The 12,656-nt window shown below is 39.0% G+C and overlaps 1 protein-coding gene across 7 annotated transcripts in view; it reads left to right on the top strand.

The window, feature by feature from the left end:
- Positions 1 to 7,787: 7,787 nt before the first annotated feature.
- Positions 7,788 to 12,656, top strand: part of LOC141476822 (vasculin-like) — a 60,297-nt gene continuing 55,428 nt past the window's right edge. For 2 of the 7 annotated variants that reach the window (XM_074165620.1, XM_074165622.1), the window contains exons 1-4: positions 7,815 to 7,852; positions 8,662 to 8,715; positions 9,439 to 9,721; positions 10,490 to 10,557. The gene's annotated coding sequence lies outside the window, so the exon portion shown is untranslated. Of the gene's footprint in view, positions 7,853 to 8,661; positions 8,716 to 9,085; positions 9,722 to 10,489; positions 10,558 to 12,656 lie in introns of those variants that run through there. The other 5 variants (XM_074165614.1, XM_074165615.1, XM_074165616.1 and 2 more) reach the window with 5 other exon arrangements.

Genomic DNA, 12,656 nt, shown 5'->3' with positions numbered 1-12,656 from the left:
GGCACATAACAAAGTTAGCTGACCTTAGTTGTTATAGGAATAAGTATAAGCAGGAGCCTCTCTGCATACCATTCCTTAGTATTAACTATAAACATCAGACCTTATCACTGCTAGAAGCAGACACTGTCTGAAAAAATGTCATTAATTTCAGAGTACAGTCAGAAAAGACTTAACTGAAAAGTAAAATTACTGAAAAGAAAAATTGGTTTTGTTCTACCTCAAACTAGGAAAATAGTAATAATAATAATTAAATTTTAGTAATACGCAAAGCAGCTTATTTTTTGTGAAGCTTACCAACAGCCAGCAGATTTACAGCAAGAGAATGTTTTATCCAGATTTACAGACAGATACAGCACATGCATGTAATGACATCACTGGTAATTATATGAGATGGTATAATGTGTGCATAACAGATATTTTAAATTGGGTGAATTTGTAGAGTTTCTTTTATGAATTTAAATAATTTCATTTGTATACAAATGTAAACAAAAGGGTAATGTAAACAAAAAGGTAGTTATTGTAGTAGGAACTTAGCCAGCCTGACTCTCCTGGCCAATTCACTCCCTCAGTTCCCCTCTACCAAGAAGAGTTTTTTGGAGCCCTTCCTTCCAAATCATCCTTAATTGGAATCACTGGTTTTGTTTGGGTTTATTTGTCATTCAGTTTGAAGTGCCAAGGGGTTTCTAGCTATCCAGTATCTCGGTCAGTTTGCCCTTCAGCCTCTTTTATGTGTTGCTTGCACAGCCCCTGTATTGAGTTTCTCCCTCTTTCTAGACTCCAGAGTCTTCCCCATCTTTTCTGTAACATGTCTTCTCACTCGTCCAGATGGCACCTTCCTGCCTGTTCCTTAGCAGGGACTAACCCCCACGAAGCTCCTGCCCATGGGAACTCCCTCAGGTATTTTACATAGATGGTCTAAGGAAGGCTTGTTATCAGGGACCCACCTCAGGCTGCACCCTACAGTCCTCCTGGTTTTACCACTAGAGCGACAGGATAACCCTGGTGCGAAGGGGATGAGCCCCATGCTCCCTTGAGGGCCCAGCTTTCCCCAGGAAAGGCTTCTTGCTTAGAGAAAGCGGCTTTCTGATTTTCATGGTCAGCATGACATATCTGCGCACTGAAATGTGACTTCACTTGCAATATAACTGAAAACAACTGTTAGCCACCTACGCATAGAAAAACAGATGACCCAGTACCTCCTCTATATGCCTTACTGTTGGGCAAGGAGGAGTGTAAGAGTTTTTTAATGAAAGGGTATGTGTGTGATTAAATTTCTGTGAAATTGTAAACAATTAAGAGCATGATGAGAAACAATTTCTCCTTAGTATTATACTTTGCTAATTTTCATTTTATAGCATCAGCAGATGTGTCACATTGTATGAAGGAAAAAACATTGTGCTTTTCAGTGTCTCTTACAATATTTGAAACACATACATAATAGCCATCATAATTTGAAAAATATTTGCAGGAAACTTGCTTTTACTTAGTAATATGTACTTGTACTTGTGTTTTGAGAGTTTTTTGCTTATTTCTTTTGAGCCAATTTATAATAATTAGCAAATTTATAAAAAGTATCATCATTATCTTCCAAAAAGTTCACAAAGAAACAAGCATTTATATTCTGCATATGTGGAAACTAAGGCACAGAAAAGTTAAAAAACTCAGCCAAAGTCTAAGGCAGGATTTCTGACAGAAATGAAAATCAAAACAAGACAATGCTGATTTGAAGCTATTGCATCATCTTTGTAGACTGAAGTTTCTATTTCAGGGATTTCAAATTATGAGTTATTTTCTACTTATTTACAAATACCAGGAGTTTCTAATAGTAACATGCAAAAATGCGAATTCTGAACGAATAACAGAGGGCCTCTGAAATTTGTTCAGAGGGATCTGGAAAAGAGTATAACATAGCTCCAGGAAGACAAGTCTGAGAAAATATTTCATTTGTACTTGACCCTATTCACAGCTTTTCATACCATCACTTTATTTGTTGGTTTTTTGTTGGTTTTTTTTTTTTGTCAAAGTTTCAGATGACAGAACCATGCAACAGATAGGAAAAACCTCTGCTGCCCATTTTTGTCCATGAAGGAAAAAATAGAGAAAGAAAAGCAGCTGAGAAAGATGTAGATTTCACACACACTAACTTTTTGCATTTAACCTTCTTAGAATACTAGAGCTTTGCTGGGATGTTTCAGCCTGGTGTAAACACGAATGGAACTTTCTGCTAGTCAGAAAGCTGGTTTTAGTCTTTCTTGAAAATTCTTGTAGGTGAATCTTATTTTGGTCATATGTGATACAATTTATCAATTTATTCTCTCTAAGGCTAATTGGTAATAAAGGTAAGGAACTGCAAAAGCTGAGCCTACTGTATCAACCTTGACAGTAGTTCTTTTTGGAGATCATGTCACAAAACTCATGGAAATGATAACAATTAGATGTTGCTATGTACTTTTGTGTAACGCTTACATTTTTTAATTTTGTTACTTAAAATGTTTCATATTGTGAACATGCAGCTGAAAGATATTTAAAACTTTGCAGCAAGGACTGTTTATTTGAACTGTGTTTGTACCGAGGAATTCTCACTGTGTTTGGGATCTGATTGTACAAATACTTCTCTGTTGAGAAGAACATACATTAGAATTGAGTTTTTATTATTATTATTAGGTGGCCATTTTATTTCTAGTTTTTAAATATTGGGCTCTGCATCTGAAGCTTTCTGGATCAAAACTGTATTAATCAGATTTTAAACTTGTTATGGGAAAATTTTGATTTTTGTCCTTCTGCCTGATTCTTTGGTTCAGACTGATTGTATATTTGGCACACTGAGTTTTCAGTACAAGGTTAAGTATTTTATACATCTTCATGAAGTGGCACAAAAATGTGTAATAGTAAGGAATTAAATGTTTCCGTATTTTTCTTTAATATTTCCTTAATTAATGATCTGAGTGTATAATATACTCACAAAAATATCTTGTATTCTACTCCTAGAACAAATGACAGTCAAAGACATTTCAAGTGCCTGCCAAAATACATTTTTAACTTTTGGTCTCATACTTAATCCTGTCATCCAAGTTCATGCAGTAAATAATTTAATTTTAAACTCATTATACATTTTTCATATTAAAATGAGTCCTAAGACTTTAAATATTGATGGTTAGTATTTGGTGGGAGTTTAAATGTTTCCAGGTTTATTTCTTATACCTCAGAATTTCCCATATATTTTTGTTTCACTGTATTTATTGAATGCTTTCATATACTGATATAGACAGCTCCTGAATATGAAATGAGCTCTCTCTCTTCACTTATCTCACAGTCTGTAGTCTGATCTACACCAAACTGAACCTTAAAATACATATAGTATTCAGAATACTAAATTTGGATGAAAGTGCTAAATGAGTTTTTCTTCTCTTCATCAAAGTACTCAGAGGTACGTCAGTCATTTAAAACCAGTTGTTAAACCTCGACTGTTGACTGAATTCTGTGAGAGTTACCCTTTGCTTATATCATGGTTCACTGAAAGGACTTTTAAAAACATGTGTGATCATCTGTGGCAAAAATCTTGGCCTACTTTTCCAAGTTTGCTTAACAAAAGAGGACTGTTCATATGGAGATATCTTTTTTTTCTATATTAATTTCCAACTTAAATGTAATCATAACCTCCTATAGTAGTTTTCCACAACAGACATGTTCTGCTCAGCCTACCTAGTTTCAGAAGCTGTTTCTGTTAAATTTAGATTGCTTTAATGCTTTAATGCTCTTGATGTACTTTAAGAATGTAGAATATATTAATATATAAAATATAAAATATATTTTAGAAGGTAGAACCTCTCACTAGGTAAGAATAAAGAGCTGCAAAAAGGTCACAAAGCCCTGTGAAACCAGACACTTGGTATAAACAATAAATGCCTTACTAATGAATATACCCTTGAAGAAGAACAGAAGGCTGATAATAAGGAACATCCCAAAACAGGAGGCACTGAAACCGGCTGAAAACCAGACAGCTGCTGGATAAGGCATGAAGTCAACAAAAATTTTCAGTAACTGGGGAAAAGGTAAAGGCAGCAGTGGGAGATTGTGACCACCAACTCAATTGGAGGCTGAATTGGACTACCTACCCACCCACCCTCCCCCCAATACTGGAGCATGCGTGCATCAATTAAAGGACCTTGTAACTTTAAATGAAAGTGAGAGACTGTACTAACCAATAGAAATAGTTAAGATAAGGTACTAACCATTAATTATAATTAAGGGTGTGTATTTCTGTGTTTTGAACCGTATAAATATTCCTAAGAGTTTTTAGGCCGGTGTGCTAGCTTTGTGGATTACCACCTAGCACCCATCTCTGCAGTAATGAAATAAATAGATAATACCTGTACTCTGTGTGTATATTGGCATCTGCACACCAGGTAAACGACCCTGCTTTGGGACAACACTCTCACCTTCTTCTATGCTCTACATAATTCTGAAGATCCAGGTACAGTTTGGGTTCAGAAGACCAAATCATAGAATCATTCAGGTTGGAAAAGACCCTTGGGATCGAGTCCAACCATCTACCCTACTCTACAAAGTTTTCCCCTACACCATATCCCCCAACACCACATCTAAATGACTCTTAAACTCATCCAAGGATGGTGACTCAACCACCTCCCTGGGCAGCCCGTTCCAGTGTCTGATCACTCTTACTGTGAAGAATAACATAGTTTACAACAAAAATTGTTGTGAAGAAATAACATGGTTTACAACAAAAATTGATACAAATATTGCTTCACAAACTTACCAGTCTGGATATCTTCTGTCTTTCCTCTTGTTCTTCATGACAGACAATGGCTATGTTTATGCTAGGATTTCTTCATCAGTAAAGGAAGACATATAGTTTTATCAGTGTAGTTTAATCATTCTTCACACAAACAAAACAACCTATATTAGTAGAAGCATTGTTTTGCTGGTATAAAATCTATGTATACCAGAGTATACCTCTTCACAATCAAATTCACATGCCAGCAGGCTTAAAAATTAATTCCTTTAAACTAATATTGTTTACTTTGCTGGAACTGCTTGAATACTCGTGCCATGTAAACTAAAGTGCGCTAAAAGAGGAAAGCTCTTTTGAATTCACTGTGAGATTTGCCACTGATTTCAGTAAAGTAAGGACATCACTTCAGCTGTTTGCAGGGTCAAAGCTTCACTATACACTTAGTTTTCATGTTTCTTTGGGTTCACCTCTTATCTTATTTTCCTAAATATTGTTACCCATCATATTTTAGGATTGTATATGTCGCTTTGGGACTCGTATATGATCCATTTGGTCAGAGCTTCCTTGGTATTACACGTGATTGAAGCACTCAGCATAGTGATTCCTGGAGTCCTGAGATGTTTTTGGTGGCTTTTCCTGGTTGAACAAACTTGTTAGCTTCTAGCTACTACTGCAACATGTCTGATATGAGTTAAATTCATCAATGTGTAGGTTATAAATTACTATTTTGAAAAAGATTTTCATAAAGAAACTTGAGAGTGTGGACAGTTTGGGTACTATGGTCCTAGTGACCATAGACACATCAGACTTGGCTCCATGGCTTGGCAACAGACTGTGAAAATAACAGTGGCACAGGGTATGCTCCATCACCCTTCATGGAAAGCCTTACTTTTGCAGCACAGGTCAAAGTAAATAAAAGGCCAAACAATTTCAATTATGAGGTAGAGAAAGGAGATTGCAATGCAGTCAAGATTGTGATAGGCACCTAAAAAAACACCACTGTGTCACGGGCGGAGTGATCAACTTCACTAGTTAGAGTGAAGTAGTGAAATGTTTATTAAGGTGAAACAGTGATTTAACAAAATCAGTAGTAAATGCGATAGTGTTTTACGAGATTCGATGTCAAGGTACGTTCTATTATTTAGTGCATAGAGGACAGGGTCAGACAAGCTGTCAGGGAGACCCTCCTGTTGAGTCACTAGGTTCAGACTGGACCCCCTTGCTTTCTAAACTCCTTCTCAGAGAGGAGTCTAGGTGCGGCTGGATCCAATCCTAGTCCCAGACTTGGTCAACGGTTTATGTCTAAAGGATTATATATGCACAATCAACCCTTTATATTACTTAGCTAAGATTTCAAAGTTTAGCATGCTATTAGTCACTTACTGAGGATCTGTTGCGGCAAGGAATCTCTCAACATCGAGGAGCAGAACCTTAAGCGAGCATCCTCACAAAAGGGGAGATCCTGGCATGCAGCCCGCTGCCATACAGGAGAGCTCAAAGGGCTCTTGAGTTGTCCACTATTTATAGAGTAAGATAATTGACCTATAGTCATATTCTCATGGGAACAAAATTTCTAGGTCCCCACTCCAGACAGTGTTTTGGCTATGTTGCCAGCCATCCCCCAAAGTCCAGGTGCAAGTTATCACAACTGATGTTGTGATGGCCATGGCCCAAGCAGGAGCCGGGAAGGGGGGCGGGGAAGAAGAGGGGGAAAAACAGGGAGAGCACGCCGCCACACACTGTTAGAAATTGGAATTGGGGTTGACTAATCAGAATTGAGCTGAAGGCAACTGAGACATTTTATCAATTTTTTTAAAGATAATTTTTTTCTATTTTCTAATCTTCTCAGTTGATAATTTTTGCTTTCTAGTAATTTTATCAAATGATGAAAATGGGTTATTTTAAGAGCATGTATATGTCTGCAAAATACATAAAAAAATACTATTTGTCAGGACTCTGAGACTTTTTTTGTAAAAAATCAGCGCATAATTTCAGTTCTTACAATAATTTAAATCTCATAGAGGAAACTGCCAATGGAAGAAAATACAGAATCAAATGCAGGCTCTAAAAACATTTGCCAGTACCCTTTCTAATTATTTTTAAACATAATTGTGTACATTTAATTTTTTCACATAATTAACTGCAAAAATGATTTGACTTGCAATAGAAATGAGATTTTAAAATTGCAAAATGTTAATTTAGACATTTAGTTCCCAGGCTGCAAAAATCCATATTTCTTTAAAAAAGGCACACGTTGAACAACTGCACATACATTAAACATATTTCTACTCTTAAGTTTGTAAGTTGAAGTTATTTCTATCAATTCAATGAGGATACTTTTTTTTTCTTGTTTAAATGGTGGTTATAGACTCTTTTACTTGCTTCAGGCCCTGCTGGCACCGTGATTTAATTCTGTTGCATTTGCGAGCTCTGCTCAGCGTCGCTGAGATGCAGATGACCTTCGGTCTCTGCTCTGTCTCCAGCTGCAGGCCCGCTGTAGCCCCACCACCCACGCGCCTCGCTCATGGGGTCAGCGGGGCTCTCCTTACCACCGACTAGGTTGCTCTTGAGGCCGGTGGGACCGGGATCGCGCTCATCAGCCGTTCCCGCGCACGGGCCTTCCAGCAGCCAGCTAGGGCCTCGCGGCGCCCGTACGACTGTGCCCTGCCTAGGCCCATGTCTCGGTTTCAGTGACCCGTTTCAGCACTACAGCGTTCAGTCCAGACCGCAGCGGCTCGTACCACCAGCCAGGCCGCTGCCTCCCGAGTGCCCACCTTCTCAGGCCGCTCTCCTGAGCGGCTGCTGGTACTGGTAAAAGCGACACTGCAGAGCTGTGCCGCCACAGAGTTAATTACAGCGGTGCCGCGGACTCCCACGGGCGGGGCGGGGCGAGGCGGGGCGCGCGCTGGGGATTCCCCTGCCGCCCGGCGCAGAACGTTCAGGATTGTTCCCGTGGCGTCACAGTAGTGGGGCTCCTGCCAGGAGGGCGGGGTAGAACCCTCAGTGGTGGCTGGGAGGCTCCGCCCGGAGGCCCACGGGCGATCTTGCGAGGCTTGAGCGCGCAGAAGGATTGTGACTCGGAGCGGCGCCATTTTGGGAGTGAGAAGAGTGGGGGGTGTGCGCGCGCGCCGCTCTCGCATCCGGGGCTTCCACGGTTTTTGGGGGGTAGGAGGGGGTAGCCCCCGCTAGGGGTGGCCTGGCGGTGGTGGTCTGGGGGAGAAGGTGTGGAGGGGTCTTCCCGTAATTTCTTCCTGCCGTCAAGCGAGGCCCGCTCTTGGGGAGGGTAAGGGGAGCTGCCCCTGGTGCGGTGGCTGCGTCTGCTGCGTGGGGGTGGCGCGGCCGGTGAGTGCCTGAACGTGGGCCGCGGACTCCTTGGAAGTCAGGGTGAGCGCCCAGCGCGTGCCGGCGGAGCCCTTCCCGGGACCCGCCGGGGAGTTGGGGATCTACCCGCGCGCTTCACAGACAAGTGGCTCTGAAGCGGTGAGGTTTCCCCCACGGCCGCGCTGGGGGGGGGGTGGTGTCCCCAGACGTTTCCCGCCGCTCCCTTGGGCTTGTTCTGTGTTTAAGCTCACTGTCCTTGGCCCAGGTTAGCTCCTTCCTCCCTAGGTGCCTCCTGCAGATCTATTTATCTTTCGTAATAAAATGAGAAATTCCCCTTTCCGGTTGTTTTTAATTCTCGGAAATTAGAGACAGGAAAATGTTTTCACTGATAGTCTGCATTCTCCGATAAAATATGCCTGCTGCTTTTTCCAGGATGTAAGTGAATGTTTAACTGAGCCTTCTGTATTCGAGTTTGGCTGCCTGATTGCATGCGTGTTTGCTTTTTAAGATTCGGATTTATGTGCTTGTCTAATGCTAATTCAGATTTCAGAAGGGAAAACTGATTGTTCTGGTTCTTTTTCCCGTAGGCAATTTGGGTGACAAAGAGAGTCCTGGATATTGGGAGCCTTTTGCTTCAGCTGGTAGGGAGGAAAAAAGGGGGAAATCGTCCTGCAGCAGTTGCTTCTTGTGAAAGGGGAGAAATATTGGACGCTGATCTGGGATTATTTGTTCAAGTGCTTCCTTCTGAAAAGGCTTCTGAAATAATCATTAGGCATCTGAGAAGTGAATTGGAAGTTTGAAGTCATAAGCTTTTTCTTTCTAGTGGTGCAGAGCACCTCACCCTTGGACGCTTTTGTCCACGTGACACGGATACATGGCTAAATTTATCAAGTTATTAATACTTTGGCTGCTAAAATTAAGTGCTGTTTTGCTTTTAGTTACTTTTTTTCTTCTAAGCAATGTTCTGAGTCATAGGCATAACCAGTTTTGTTAACTGGCTCTAGGTTAAATGCAGCCTGAGTCACTGTGTAGACGTTGCTGAAAAGTTTCATGGCAGATGTTTTTACCTTTATTTTATTTTTTACATTTTTATGATATAGCCTTCTGTCAGTTTGCAATGAGACCTATTTTCTAAATGGAGTGTCTAATATAAATTTATTTATAATTTTTTCTTTTATATTTTATTTAAATTTTTTTGTTGAAAAATGTTGTTGCCAATAAGCAATATGGTGGTATCCAGATAGGTGTTGTTTGTAAATGCCTCTGTTATCCGAAGCTAAGAAATGTTCCTTAGTTCAGATGTGAAATTTGGGTTTTTGGCTTCACAGTTTGTGGTGTAAAAAGTGTATTTATTTCACCTGTAGCTGGTGCTTCTTATAGTGAAATGTATGTGGAATAGACGAGAAAAGAAGCTGTCAGAGGGGAAAAGAAAAGGCTTCTTAAGGCAGAGACTTGGCAAATTTTGGAAATAGCCTTGTGGAATCTGTAAGCAAGAAGAATGGGTAGCTGATTTCTGTGAGGTCAAATCTATGTCAAACAGCTACGAAACTAGTATTGATAAGAACTCTGGATATTATCTCGAGGAAAACAAACTGGAAAAATATAAGTCACGCAGTACTAACACCTTGTGCAGTCCTCTTGGATTAGGTAAGTGTTGTAGTGTTCATAAATCGATTTACACTTGAATAAACATTTTATCAGTAGAATGGTTAAACCAGTAACACTTACCATCTAGAGGTTGTTGTGTTTTTTGGGAACATTGAAGTGAGCTTGCAGAATCTAATTTTTACTTGATGCTTTTCATAATTAATGGAATATTTTTAAGAATATGAAGAATACATGTATTACTACAAAGAAAAAATTGAGTATGATTTTTCTGGGAGATTAAAAAATATGTACATCTAGGCTGAATCTGTAGGTAATTTGTTCATGTTAGTACTGTAATCTCAACAATGAGCTGTTATACTTATTGAACAAGTCTGCTGGATGGCTTGCGCGCCTCAGTCTTTCCATTTGCATTAGACATTTTTGCAGCATGGAGGTACTGATAGCGTAGCATTGCTTTTTTTTAATTTCCTTCCACTGTTCTTTGTCACTTATGGAAGGCAGATATTTATTACCTAAATTAATTTACTGGCAAGCTGGCATTTTAATTTGTTGATATTTAAAGTTTGGGTTCAGAGTAATTTCCTATTCTGTAATGAAAATGAATGAGTCTGGTTTGAAAGTATACCATAGCAATCCCCCCTACCTTTTTGGAAGGATTCAAAACAAAATATACTGGTGAACTAACCAATTTTACATGTTATTGTTAGATGTATTGCTGCCCCCTTCCCCCTGTAGTGGTTAAATGTTTCTGAAGATAGATATAGTTTAAAGGTTGAAATTAATATATTTATAATATATTTTTTGTAGGTTTGCTTTCAACTGAATTACTACTGCCTCAAAGAAAATTAAAATGGACAGAACAACTTAATTCAAAAGTCAGTGGTAATTTTACTCTTCCCCCTACCCCACCATGATTATTCATAAAGTTTTAAATAATTAAAGCAGTATTGGGTAGACTGTAAACTGAGTGTCTGGTAAAGGTGACACATTTACCTTAGTTGTGACCTTTTCCAAAATTTTTCAGAGTTTCTGCAATACTGAAGTATTAGTAATAGTGAGCTAATGGGGGGGGGGGGGGGGAAAAGTTTTTCTCTAAGGGTACTGCAAAGATGTTTAGGAAGATGGCTTGTGTTAAAGCCTTGTAGAAAAGTAATTTTAAGCATGTGAAACTGTGTCTAAAGATTACTGCAGTGGTGTTGTGTGTGTGTGTGTCCTGTCCCCCCCCAACTTGTTATTTTGACCATAAATGAAAGACTTGCACCTAAATAAGTATTTTAAATTCTTAGGCTCACTGAAGTAGTTCTGTGTGTTGTCTTATCAGTATCTAAAAGTTGATCTAACTTCAGTATTTTGCTTTCTTTGAATGGCTTTGCTGTTTTGTTATTTTAACTTAGATTTCAGTTTTGCTGTTTTGAAAACTTGGAAACTGTGGAACATGAATAAGTCTGTGTAATCTCTCGTGGCTGCGGCTTGGGGCTCTGTGACATTGAGTCTCAGTGTGGCTGGGATTGACTGAATGAACTGAGCCACGTGTAAAGGAACCAAACTAACAGAATAGAATTATCTTCTTCGTTCTTTTAGTTGCGTTAGTCTGTGTTTTGCTTGAAAACACTTGGTAAATGGGAAGAATTCAGGTGTGAGTGGCCATTTTATTAGATTTTGTCTATTATATGGCCATAAACATAGTAATACAAGTATTTGCTGCTTAAATCATAGAAAAAGTAATGTCTGTCTTTTTTTCAAGCTATTAACTTTCAGTGCTATGAGATATTTTTACCTCTTGACAAGGGGTTCTCACTGAAATCAAGGAACTGCATTCCTTCTGTGGGTGACATCTTTATCTGGACTCTTTTTTCTTCTGGATGTTTTGAAGAGTTTGCTTTTTAGCTTTATAAAATTAACTCTTTCTTTACATCTTTCTGGTTGCTGCTAGGATAATTCTTTTTTTTCTTCTCACCATGTTTGTACTTGGGATGTGCAGTTCTTATTTGTATGCATATGTATTTGACACAGATTCAGGCATGTTATACAGCTGTTCCCTAAGCAAAATTCACACTTGGGTAAGGAGAAAATGCCTAGAATGCTAGTCCACTTTAATTCCTTCTTTAGATTTTTATTTGTATAATGCTGACAGTCTATGAAGTGGTTTACGGACAACTATGAAGATAAGGTCCTTGCCCCAGAGAGTTTATACTTTAAGCCTTGATGTAAACATAGGTTTTGTACTGGAATAACTGTCAGCAACTGGGCTTTTTTACTGATGTGTTTATTCTGCTAGAATCCTAAAATGGGTACGTTTGCATTGAGAAATTGTCTTGAATGGTGTAGGCTGCTCTGCTGTGTGGGGAAAAAAACCTGCTGATGGAAACTTCTAAGAGTAAGCAGAATTTAAACTTGCAGCAAAGCTTAAGTGGAATTAAATCTGTAAAATGATATAGGGAAATTGTGTAGATATTTACCTTCGTTAGTACTTCACAAGTTAATGTACTTCAAGCTTTTTTTTTTTTTTTTTCCCCTCCATTCTAGTGAGATTCTTCTGTTTAAAATGTATGGATAAAACAGTTTGACAGTGATAGTTCATCAGTAACTTCTGGGGAAGTTGCTCTTAGTTCTTTATTTTTTAGTACTAGGAGTAAATTCTGTCCTGCAAGGAGAACTATTTGCAGACCTTATTATAAATGAACTTGAATGAGACTTGGCATGGTTTTTTTGTTACTGTGTGGTTTTGAGCAGTAGTATTACACAGAAACTGATGATAATGCCCTGTGTGGTGCTATCAACTCTTCCACAATCATCTCCTTTCATATTTTGGGTAAACATAGTCTGGGAAACAGCTAAAATTATATAGAATTGTTTTTCTGCTTTATAGCAGAAAAGAGAAGTGGGGGTTGGTCTCTCCTCCCAAGTCACAGGCAATAGGACAAGAGGAAATGGCCTCCAGTTGCGCCAGGGGAGGTTCAGATTGGATATTAGG

The sequence above is a fragment of the Numenius arquata genome, chromosome W (genome assembly GCF_964106895.1).
Source record: "Numenius arquata chromosome W, bNumArq3.hap1.1, whole genome shotgun sequence".
Lineage (NCBI taxonomy): Eukaryota > Metazoa > Chordata > Aves > Charadriiformes > Scolopacidae > Numenius > Numenius arquata.
This window is presented reverse-complemented; position numbering and strand designations above follow the sequence as displayed.